The sequence below is a fragment of the Euprymna scolopes genome, chromosome 4 (assembly GCF_053919585.1).
Source record: "Euprymna scolopes isolate OS-2025 chromosome 4, ASM5391958v1, whole genome shotgun sequence".
Lineage (NCBI taxonomy): Eukaryota > Metazoa > Mollusca > Cephalopoda > Sepiida > Sepiolidae > Euprymna > Euprymna scolopes.
Window position 1 is genome coordinate 63,199,446 of NC_136485.1, and position 13,449 is coordinate 63,212,894.

Genomic DNA, 13,449 nt, shown 5'->3' on the forward strand with positions numbered 1-13,449 from the left:
TTGACGGTTGAATATAGTTAAATTTGTGTTCGGTTTTGCATTAAATACTAATCCCAAAACGAATACCAGAATACCTAGTTTGCTATATGTTATTATAACAAAGATTCACACAAAATTTCAGCCATACTGGTCAGTAGTTTCGGAGAAAAAGTGAAATGGGTAGATAGACACACATACAGACAGACAGACAGACAGACAGACAGACTGGCAAACAGATAGACTAAGAGAAATGTAATACAGATAATACAATCATTCTGGATGTATTATCTGTACATTTTAGAAAGTCCAATACTTTATGAACAAAATGTTTAAAATATTTTATGAACAAAATAAAGTTTTAAATATTTCATGAACAAAATTTTTCAAATATTTTATGAACAAAATAATGTTTTAAATATTTTATGAACAAAATAATGTTTTAAATATTTTATGAACAAAATAATGTTTCAAATATTTTATGAACAAAATAATGTTTCAAATATTTTATGAACAAAATAATGTTTCAAATATTTTATGAACAAAATAATGTTTTAAATATTTTATAAACAAAATAATGTTTTAAATATTTTATAAACAAAATAATGTTTCAAATATTTTATAAACAAAATAATGTTTCAAATATTTTATGAACAAAATAATATTTCAAATATTTTATAAACAAAATAATGTTTCAAATATTTTATGAACAACATAATGTTTTAAATATTTTATGAACAAAATAATGTTTTAAATATTTTATGAACAAAATAATGTTTTAAATATTTTATGAACAAAATAATGTTTCAAATATTTTATGAACAAAATGTTTAAAATATTTTATGAACAAAATAATGTTTTAAATATTTTATGAACAAAATAATGTTTCAATTATTTTATAAACAAAATAATGTTTCAAATATTTTATTAATAAAATAATATCCAGAGAAACAATTTTCATACGTTTCACAAAATTTGTAATATGTGCTACATGTACAATTTGTTTTATAGAAAATGGAGAAAATTCTTATAACTTCATAATACAATAGTACATATAGAGTTTTAATATTAATATCAACTTATATTAACATATGAAGGTCGTTCCAAACGTAGAACCTCCTATTTTTTTAAATAAAAAAGTTAAAGAGCTACAAATACAAAAGTGGTACACTTAAAACGAGTGACCTTTTATGCTCTAGAATTTATTTTTCTACAAAGTAATCACCATTCTTACTGCACTTTTTCCAGGAATTCAACGATGTATCTCTGCTTCTGACACAGGCCTATAACAGAGATTGCTTTCTTAGAGTCTAATACCATCAATATCTGCAATGAAACTTTCACGTTCAGTTCAGTCATCATAAAAATGCAATTTGCCATTCCATCTGATACATTTGGGCAGAATAAAAATAAGAGGCATTACTTTTGGAATGCCCCTCGTAAATAAAACCACTAAAATATATATTAAAAATGGGGAAATCTCTAATATAAATCTCACCTGTCTGTTCAAATGTATGTATGTTTGTATGTCTGGCTAAAACTTTCGACATAGGTGACGAATTTTCACGAGATTGATATCGTTTTGAAGTCGGCCCTCTGGACAACAAATATCGAAAATTTGGCTAAAAACATTAATTCCTTCACCCTCAACTGGGAATTTTTCTACAGAGAGGGGGCGCTCTGATAACTATTGAAAATCGATGGTCAAAAAAAAAAAAAAAAAAAATCCCATTAAAAAAGGAACAGTCCAATTTTGACTATAGTTAACACTTTTATACAGCCTAACATCACAAGTAAATTTGAAAAGGTTTTGCCTTGGAATGCCTCCGATAAGTATTAAAAATCGATAATCTAAAAATTCTGATATAAAATGGAACAGTTTGGTTTTGACCAAATTTAACATCCTTATACAGCCTAACATCATAAGGGCATTAGAGAAGTTTTTTTGATTTGATTGACAAATGGGCGATTTCACCGATTTTGATGATAATAAAAGTATCGGAAGTGTAGAACATTCATTGATGTTCATTCAATCCCAAGCAACGTCGGGTCTTCCTGCTACTAGATATATCATTTTCAACTAAAATATTTCTCAAAATTACAACAAAATGTACATAAAATAAATAAATCCACAGTATTTTTTTTTATTTGATTTAAATGAAATTTTTATACCTTACTTTGTAAAACTTATAAAAGCACACTGAAAATTGATGAATTTCCAATTAAATTTTGTACCTTAATTTTTAAAGTTTATAAAAAACATTTTGTTTAACCATTTTCATTCGTTGCAAGAAATGCTTTTCTAACTTAAATCTCATTTTTTAAGATTATATTTTATTTAATGTTTAGTTTAAATTAAAAAAAAATTAATATGCTTATGCATGCCTGTATAAAGTTGAATAAGGCTCACCTGGAACTGTGGTACAGTGGAGTTGAGTCTCTATGGTTCCAGGTGAGCATTGTCTGAAGATAGTGGTTTCAATCCTACCCAAGCAGGCCAGAGGATCAGTTGGCCAAAAACGTGTTGAGACAACAACAACTATGGAAGCAGTAATTACTGGGGATGCAGTTACAAGATTTAGCATTCCTTTCCCATTGCAGTTAATCACTTGAAGAAGGCCAAAGGATGAGTTGGCCGAAACGTAGTGAAACAATAACAAAATAAATGAATAGTGTAATTAATTTTAAATGTGTGATCTGCACTGTTTGGTGTAGATTGCTGAAAGTTAAAATAGTTTCACAATAAACGAATAATGATAAAGTAAAAAAAATAGGAAAGGGTCGGCCACTAAAGTTCTTTAAACAGTATATCTTTTAGTGGAAGATGACCATGATCAGAGTCAAGTTGACCAGGCGAGAGAGGAGGCTTCTTATTTTGTTGGTGCCTGGAAGCTTTCTGTTGATTCTCTGTAATTCCTTAAGTGTCAGAAAGTAGTCCTTCAAGAGTTCAGTTGTGATTAATATACGCTGGTTTTTGATTGGTCCTCATGTGATCAAATCCTTGCATAAAAAGGAACGTTAAGGTTATGACTGTTACAGTATCTCTTTTTGCTAGAATCTAATTCCCAACACAATTCTCTACCTGTATAAGAGCCAGATATGTCCTACTGTTGCCATATTTGGGTGGGAGCTGTTTAGAGCACCTTATCCTGCCTTGACAAAGTTCAAAACAAGCGTCAAAACCTATAATGCCCTTTTTCTTCCCTGCAGCCTATTTCCCACAGAAGAGATATTGCGAGCCTGTCTCTGCTCTATCATCATTTTCATGGTAAGTGCTCATCTCAGCTTGAATCTATGGTCCCACCTTGCTAAACTTTTGCAAAAATCACTCTTCTAGCTAGAACGACCATCAACAGTTTCTTTCTCACTCTATCTGTGTCTAAATCTAAATGCAAATTCCATAAACTTCTTTCCTAGAACTGCCCGCCTGTGGAACTCTGTTCTGCTAGCCTGCTTTCTAGCTTTTTTTTTTTTTTTTTTTTTACATGGAGTTCACCACTTATCAAGGCCCAATGGCCACTCAGGGATAAGGGTTATTGTGTGTACAGTAATCAAAGGGATAGTGTAGCAATAGTATTGGAGAATTGATAAGGTGTCATTACTTGGGGGGGGGCGGTTCATCAGGAATTTGTTTGTGTCAGACTTGAAAACATCCAGGTTGAAGTTGGGAGGGAAACAGGCAAGCGGAACAGAGTTCCACAGGCGTGAAGTTCTAAGAAAGAAGCTTTGTTCATGGAATCTACATTTCGATTTAGGCACAGATAAAGAGTGGGAAAATTATTGATGCTGGTTTCAGCTAGTCGAGTGTTTTTTGAAAAAGATTGGCGAGGGGGGGGACCAGAGAATGGAGTTCAGACGAGCACTTGCCATGGAAATAATGATAGAACAACGACAGGCTCGCTACGTCTCTTCTGTGGGAAAGAGGTTGCAGGGTAGAGAAAAGGGCATCCCCCACCAAGTCACAAAGTCTATTTTGTACTCTGTCAAGGCAGGATAGGCTGTTTTTAGCAGCTCCTGCCCATATGTGGCAGCAGTACTCCATCTTTGGACGTACTTGGCTCTTATATAGATAGAGAATTGCATCATTAGTGCGATATCTTCTGGAGCGGTAGAAGGATTCCACCATTTTCCCCAGCGACCTTGGCCACAGACTTGATGTATGTGTTCCATTTAAGATCAGGGGTGAAGGTCAAACCCAGGAGCTTATCAAAACCTGGGGCCTCCCCTGGACGAGAGCCATCCATTTCAATTGATGCCAGATGGGGATCAGAGCGTTTATGATGTAGAGATAGGAGCTTGGTCTTAGATGCATTAAAGGTAACCAGCCACCTCTTTCCCCACTGTACCACGCGCTCAAGATCAGAGGAGAGAGAATCAGAGAGAACATCATCATTTACGGCCTTTGATGTGTTGCCATAGATGGTCGTGTCATCAGCATAGATGTCAACGAAAGATTTTAGTATGTGTTTTGGGAGATCATTGATGTAGATCAGGAAGAGAGTTGGGCCCTGTATAGACCCCTGAGGGACTCCAGCATTAATACTGTGGGCCTCTGATTTCTGCTCATCAACAACTACTCTTATGAGCCTATCTGAGAGAAATGACTTAATGATAGAGAAGACATTTCCAGTTACACCGTAGCTGGAAATCTTGACAGTATCTGTTTCATAGTACAAAATCAATTACTTAATTATTATATCAATCAGTGAATCTATTATGCCCTTAACTCATCAGAAGCAATAACAACAATCAATATATATATATATATATATATATATATATATATATATATATATATATATATATATATATTTTGTACTCTGTCAAGGTAGGATAGACTGTTTTTAGCAGCTCCCACCCAGATGTGGCAGCAGTACTCATAGATGGCCGTGTCATCCGCATAGATGTCAACGAAAGACTACAATATGGTCATCTTCAAGTCCAATGTAAACAAATTCTTGTTGAGCCCCCCCCCCCGCTAAATAATTGATTTTATAAAGGAGTTGGGGGTCATTAATTTATAAAGGGGGTATCGATAACATTTAAATATTCATTCAAATATTATAGACTCCTTTATAATTAAAAACAGTAGCTTGCGCGAGCCTTTTCCTAGTCTCACACAAAAACACGCATTCACATTTCAAGCTATATTACTTGTCATATACGTACGTGCACACAAACATACGCGCCCACGTCCACAAACGTACATATATTCACGTTCGCGTACATACACTCACATTCACGTGTATATACACACACGCTAACGTACACACATGTACTCACACATGCGCACACGTACGCACACAAGGACAACGTCACTTCCCTTTTCAAAGGAAATCCACACATGCGCAAAAGATCAGTGGAAACACCTATAAAAGAAAGAGCAACAAGCGGCTCCTCCTTTTCGGCCCAGCTTTCGACCGCGCGTACCTCACGCCATTTACTACGTGGGACAAAAAGCTAACAGACCGTATGTACACCTTTACACTCTTTCTCTCTCTATCTACTACTGGTCCCTGAGAACACCTTCGCGTAGCTGACTGCTAACTGACGTCAACCCTCTATCCTTTTCTTTGTCTACACGATGGACTGCCATTTCTCGCTCCATTACATTACTCACTTCTTTTCCCACGCGCGAACAAACGATAGTGACCCGAACTTGAGATGAACACACATTTCCTTTTTCCTTCTACAATACCAGTCCTCTACAAACGATGGTTACACACGCGCGGACATGAACACATGTTATATCTAAAACATTCTTTCAACAGTAAATAAACGACATTTATCTTATCCATCAATTGAGTTTTTGTTTCCTTCAATTCCATTCGTTTCATTATTTTCTTGTAGCGAGTTAGGGTATTATTATATCCTGGTCCGCAACAAGATCAATAAAATGCAACACTCAAGAACAACACCAATGAATAGCAATGGACTCGGACTACCTTGTTCACATGTATGAAAAATGATTTTTATTTACGACAGTAATTATTGGATATAGAGGTGGTGTATAGACTCTCTTTTTGGTCGGCCAGACCATTATGACGTTAGTTAAGAACAGTATTTATCAATGGGTAATTAAAGTCCAAATTTTGTTAGAGAATGTCCAGAAATATTTGGTAGTATTTAATGAAGGCAGTTTGAAATAAATTCTGTATCACGATAAAAGAAAAAAACTCTGAAGTTAATTGTTCATGGTTACTTGGCAAGGCAGAAATTCCTGGTAAGTGTAGTCGTCCACATGCGTTAATTCTGAGACATGCAAAATCTATGGTACAAACCATTTTACATCTCATGATGGAGTTAGTTGCAAATAAAGAAACAGTATTTATAGTCTGGATTACAGCATTTTCAAAAGTTCTGGACTGTTTACAGTATCCATATGTACTAAGATAAAAATTAGTCTGCATAGTATTTACAGGGGTTTCAGACAGAGAACGCATTAAACACTTGCCATTTGTTTCACAGGGGCAAAGCAGCATTCTTCCTAGAACTGACACCTTGAAAATAATTTTGGCGAGGAAATATTGAACTTTAGAATGTGATGTTGTAGTATTAGTCATAACAACCCCGTCCAGTCTTCCTCCCACTCCTCTTTCATATCTCTTCTTCTGGTTTCAGCCTCATCGTCAAGTAGTTCCAGTTTGTAAACTCAGTAAATAAAATGTGTTTCATTTCAGTCTCCTCACAATTCCTAACCGTCCGCACTTATTAATATCACAGCATGGTGTTAGAAGCGGTTGCAAAATAATTCACAGGCATCTACGATTATAGTATAAATTCCAAACAAACTGAAAAAAAAAGAGAAGAAAAGAAACAAAAACAATCATCAGTCTACACACGTGGAGACGGTGTAAAGTGAACTTATGAAATGCAAACATCAACCAAGGAACTCCAATTGTAAAGAAATATATGAAGCTACAAACAGAGGGACATAAAAAAAAAAAACGAGTGAGGGGAACACTGTCAAAGAACGTTTAGACGAGACACTTTATAACGTAGGTGATTTGTTACTATATTGTTATTATTATTTTTATAAAAACAAATAAGGCAAACAGACTATTGCTCTGCTACTCATTGTAAGCAAATACCATACGCCAATCAGTCAATTTTGTGAATCAATAACAAAAAAAAAAATACAACAACAACAACAACAACAACAACAACAACAACAACAAAATTTTCATTTCTTCTAAGTGTGCTAATTCTCTTTATCAACAATGGTCTGTCAGATACCTCCCACTTCTATGGATTTGTAGAGTATCAATTTACCAAAAGATTTTGTCATAATCCCAGCGGATACCAAACATTCACCTGCTATTTCAAAGACTCCAATCAAAAGATATTTTTTAAGATACTAACCATCCTTTTAATTGTTTGTATCCTTCTTGCACTTGGTTCACCGGATATATTTACCAGATAGTTTTTGAAATTCTTTATATAAGCCTGGTTGCTCCTATAATTACTGGAATGATAGAAATTTCAGTTTCTTTTCATATCATACATAAAACCATGGTATTTCATTATCTTCTCTCTGTCAGCATCACTTCAACGGGAGTTGCTATTTTCTCCCTCTTATCTCATACCACTATGTTAGGTTTAACAGTTTAGTTTTCTAGGTATGTCAGTGTAAAAGTTACATATTCATAGTGATGGTGTATGACTTATTTAGTGGGTGGTTTATGCAGGTAGCTGACCCCTCTATTTCTCTGTGGCAGAACCTGCACTTGTTGTTACTGAGAGCATTCATCTTCTTAATAGCACTGGGCATTAAACCTTGATAAAGATGAGTGATCAAGAGAGGATTGCTCTACAATGATTAAAAGAGGATTATAATTGTTGCCACCGATCAGCTATTATAATCCTTATATCTCAAATTTCAGCTGCTTACATAACCTACTGGAAGATGAAAACACAAAGTTGCTAAAGATTGGGTCATAAACTTTTTATCTGTGTAGTGGTTCTGGACATGCCTTTTCCAGAAGACAACTAGACACCCTCCTTGGTACGATCGATCCTTCTCAATGTCTGTTACAATATTTTTGGCATAACTATAAGGGTATGATTACAAAAAAATTGAACAATTTTGTTTATAGGCAGGGATGATAGAAACTGACCAATCAGGTGAAACCGTGGGATGCTATCAACCAATCAGAAACCAGAATCACTCCATAAATATACTGAATCTCTTAAGAATGTGTGCACTTAATTTTTAGTCTGCAATCTTTTACAATCCAAAGCTTCTCTGGATTGATACTGACATTTTGTTGGAATATTTTTTTTTATATATGCGAGGGTATGATTAAAGAAAGTTGGAAGATTCTACTTATAGACACTGTCGATAGGAAATGACCAATCAAATGGAGCCATGTTCTGCTAACAACCAATCAGAAACCAGAATTGCTCCATAAAAATATTGAATCTTTTTAGCATTCTCCCACATAATTTTTTCATGTCCATACAAGAAAAATCTTTTGCTGTTTGCCTGCAAAATTTTTTAAAAGTGACTTCCAAACAAAACACTCCATCTCATACAGAACAACTACTGACTGAAAACTCTTCATCTCCAGAAATTGTACAGAATAACTGTCCATCAGAAACTTTTTTAAAATTAAAAATGGCTTTTAATTTTTGTTTGAGACAACATTTCTCTTCTAAAGCTAAATTGTCTTACAACTCAAAAATGTCCAACATGGTTCTTCTTGCTGTTGCTCCTTAAGTTTGCATCTTAATCTTTCCTTGAATTGCCGACTACTTAACCAAGGGGAGATAATCAATATATTTTCTATAATAACTACATATTTCTGTAATATTTGTTTATTGGTTGTTATAACTGACAAAGTGGATACAAATATTAGCTTGAGAGGAATATTTTTTTTTCTTAGTTTTTACATACTTTTAGAATTCTGTGTCTGCTCTTCGCATGACACGTGTGACAACGTAGAAGCCTGGAGACTGACTGTCCAATCCTTTTTAGGTCAATCATCAGTCAAAGAGAGAGAGAGAGAGAGAGAGAGAGAGAGAGAGAGAGAGAGAGAGAGAGAGTGTGTGTGTGTGTGTGGGTGAGCGAGCAGCAACAGCAGAAGAGAAAAGGGAATAGATTTTTGGGTATCTTGGTTAGTTGAGTTCTTTTAGAGAAAGAGAGGATTAAAGAAACAATGTCTTTTCTTACTGGTAGTAGTATGTGGCCTGAGGTCACTTAGGTTCACTCCTACATTTCCTTTAGTGGCTGATTGACTACTATTTGCATAGGTATTTAGGTAGTTCATTTTGTGTTCTGTTGTCAGTTGACAAACTTCAAGCTGCAGTCCTGAGAGAAGCGATCAATGGATAATATTGATGTGTCCCACCATAGACAAGTGTCATGTGAATGATTTGCTTTTAAAAACAAATGAAAGTGACAAAGTGAAAGGCTTACAATAATAAAGTACACGTTGTAACATAAACAGTGTAAAATATTATGAAACATCTGGAAATTTTGAGTAACACCTAACGTCAATAAAAAAAAAATTACCCACTATTTTGATGTGACATTAGCTCTTAGTATTAACAGTAGCGTGTGTGCGTTTGGATTCTTAATCCGGCAGGGGGATGTGATGCATCTAGTGTGTTAGGTATAAGTTAGTGTTAAGTTCATGCTTGCATGCCTTCTCGCTTCCAGCTAACACTGCTAGCTAACCTCGTGGTGAAAAGGGAGCAGCTATGCATAAGTCCTCCCTGCCAGTACATAGCCTCTCCATCATCAAGACTCCTACAGTGTCTCCACGTTGGCCACACATGGTAACTGGGTGTCTTGTAGGAGATTTCGGAGTAGTAGGGGACCACAGAGGTAATGTGTTATGGCTCACCGATGTGTGGACATGCTCTGGCACACTACCAACCTCCACCCCACTGTCTTATGGGTGGGCTTAGTTGGGCGAAGACTAGGGGCACCAACCCCAAAATCAAACACCACTGCCTTGTGGGTCTTATCACAGCAAAAGGCTAAGAGATGGGAACTCTGACTTCAGATCTTACTGCAATTTTCCTTAAAAGGCTATGGAACCTCATTCAGAAAGAATAGGCATAGTAGCGGACACGATAGGGTTACTGTTTACCTCACTGAGATTACTTTCAGCCAGAAGCTGTGGCCTCCTCTGCTGCCAGTTGTCGTCGGTTCGCTCCACTGGTCATGAACATTGGAGGTTCAGAGGGTGTTTATCTGATGCGCAACAGATACTGCACCTAAACTGCGCAAGCAAGTTTGGAGCCAAGGTGGAAAGTCCTGTGGTGATGGAGTGAGACTACGCCAACACCGAGGGATAAAGCACTGAGGCCCCAACTAGTCATCATCAAGATTGACAGACTGCATGATGATGATGTACTAACAGCAGCAGCAGCAGCAGCAGCAGCAGTACCATTTCTTCTTTTCATCAACAACAAAGATAAACGACAACAGTCCAAAACACATGAACATCATGGCATCAAAAAGAAAATTGATTCCCTAACAAAACAATCCATCTCATTTTATTCAGCCATCTTGAACTCCGAAAATAATCCCCCTTGACTTGCACTCAAATGATTCTAGGGTCATGTGTTATTGTTTCCTTACAGCAGGCACATGCTAACCATGTCCACTTGTTCCTCTGTCTTTTTTCACTGTTACTTCATGTGTACAGTATCTGGCCCCTTAAATTACTTAAAAGAAAAACCATACGTTTCTTCTATTGTACTACTAGCAACAAACCCATACTTAACTATCGTCCAGTTTCTAATTCAGTAGCTCTGTAATACATACAGATTTTACATGAAATTTGACTATTGATGATATGCATTGCTCTATTTTGGATGCAGATTTCCTCCACTATTTAAAGTTTTTGGTGGATATACATATATGCATGTTAGTAGACACTACCACTAAATTATATATACCTGGTATTAGATCTGTCGTATAATGTGTGCTCAGGTATTTTTATCACCTCTTCTTAGAATCATTATCAATTCTTATGGAATTCCAGGATTTAACTTAAATTTACATTAATTTAACTTTAATTTAAGTTTTGAAATGAGCAAGCCTTCCTACTTATGGAAGTTTTCATTGAAATGACAGGTGCTCTTGTTTTATCATTTCTTTGCAATACCTATCTTGAGAAATTAAAGTATTTATTTATTTTCATTCTATGACAGGATGATGTAACGCAAAGGTTGGAAAGTGGAATTTGAAAAGCCAGCACTCTAGAAGAGCACTCTGACCTGCAAAAAATGTCTTAGCATCCCTGTCAGCAGTCCCTGGTAGAGGTGCCTTATTATGGTTAGTAATAGACTAACCACTTCTCAAAGAGAGAAGGTAAAGCCTAGGAGGGTGGACTTCTTAGAACTGCATAGGACCAAAGCCATACTTCAGCTAACAGAGAACAAGTAATCTCAACAATGGCTGAACTAGATTCTGTTGCATTGGTGCCGAAGGAAAACCCTTAGCTGAGGTTTACGGACCGTGCCGAAATAATGTTATTACTTAGAAAGCTATTCTTAACACAAGGAGGGAGTTGTGTTAACTATTTTGTACTTTTATCTAGCAATTTAATAAATGAAAGGTAACGTGAAATTTGGATTTAATTTGAAAATCTTATCTAAAAATAGCACAGCTTGTAAACTGCACAAGTACCAGAAAAAAAAAGTGTTGTTAAACATTTTAACTGAAAAATGTGTTTTAATTCTGAAATCAACAACAAAACTTTGAATTTAGCCAGACCTTACTCTACAGGAGACAAGTCATCTCAACAATGATCTAAACTCAGTTGGTTTTGGTGTTGAGGAAAATCTCCGGTTTGTTAAAGGTGGGAGAAGAGCCAAATTTACTCATATGTTCCAACCAGGGATCATTCACCCCTCAATTAGCCCTTGAGGGGTGAATGATGCCTGGTTGGAACATACGATTGTCCTCTTTACATTTAGTCCCAAAATGTTCTGGTGATTAACGTCCCACCATTAACATCTCGCCAGAGATTTCTGCTATTTAAATGCAATTAGTGATCTTGACTGTTATCCGATTCACCACAATCACCAGAATTTGGCTCTGTTATTGAATGGTCACACAACTTTCTCTAAATTGGATCTGGTGAAAACTTATGATTCAATTCCAGTTCACCCAGTTGATATTTGTAAAACAGCCGTGTTATATTCACCTATTCTCTTCCACAAAGGGGAGAATTGCTAGCACATGTTCCCCTATTTTAAGCCAAAATATCCAGTCTAATATAAAAGGCAGGATGGGAAACGTTTCATGAGTCATCCTTTCATTTTTAATGGTGAGGGATTAGTGGGCCAATCAAATCACAAGAACCCTGTTGCTTAGAGGAAAGGGTGACTCTAGGGGTCACAGGGTAAAAAAAAAAAAAAGATAGGAAAACAGTGAACAATTGGAAACGAAGGAAGCAGGAAGACAGCATGTGGTAGAAAAGAGGTCCTTGCCGACAATGCAAATAATAGAAGAAATTATTTGCATCACACAAAGAAGCAAGCATAATTTTTTGTTCTAAATTTTGAAGAAGAAATTGTGAGAAGGACAATTAATTATGAGTTCATCTCTTCGGTGAAAAGGAATTGTGTAGACCAAATCCTTTTAAAGAGGAAATTACCATTTCCTTCATAAATTCAACTCCACCATGCATTACCAGCAACGAAGCATTTCACCCCTTCCCTCGAGAAATTTATACAATTTTAAATAATAACAACAACAGCAAAAAAAGAAGACACTTTTCCTAATTATATTTTAATCTCTCAATTTTCATCGACAAGATCCCCCCCCCCCCCCGCCTCAAAAAATTAAACACCATACATTTCGTTTCAGTCCTTGTGGGGTGACACGGAATTTTAAACTAAACTTTTAGTTTGCCTAACTTGTTGTGGTTTCAAACTTTTCAGCAATTTATGGACGAGGTGGTATTGAATTGAGCTATTACAAATTTCAGATACAAGAGACTCAACCGAGTTAGCAACCCAATTCTGCACATAGATATTCTGTTTGGTTTTGTTTGTTTTGTTTTTGTTTTTTTCTCATTAATAAAAGTGTATTGCTGTTCATTAAGTCTGTGTCATGTTTTCTTTACTTTTGAATGTTTTCAATAATCATTAATATCCCTTTACATCACACAAGGAAGAGTATATTTTCCATCCACATGTTCCTGACATAAGTTGTAGCAGCCAAAACTTGCTACAATTACAGGCAGGAGCTAATTTCCTGCAGCTCTAGATTTTAAATCCATTTTCTCCCTAGCTTGTCTAATCACAAGCCAGCTCTCAATCATGTGACTGAGTACATAAAAGGCGAAATCTGAAACTCTTACTCCCTCTTTCTCCCTGGCTTCAGCTGGCAGCAAATATTAGCCTGGAGCTTTGGCACCAGGTTGAACATGAGTACAACAAGCTAACAAGGTGACCTTCTAACTCCTACTTGCTTTCACATGCACTCCACACACATACTCTTTCTTACCA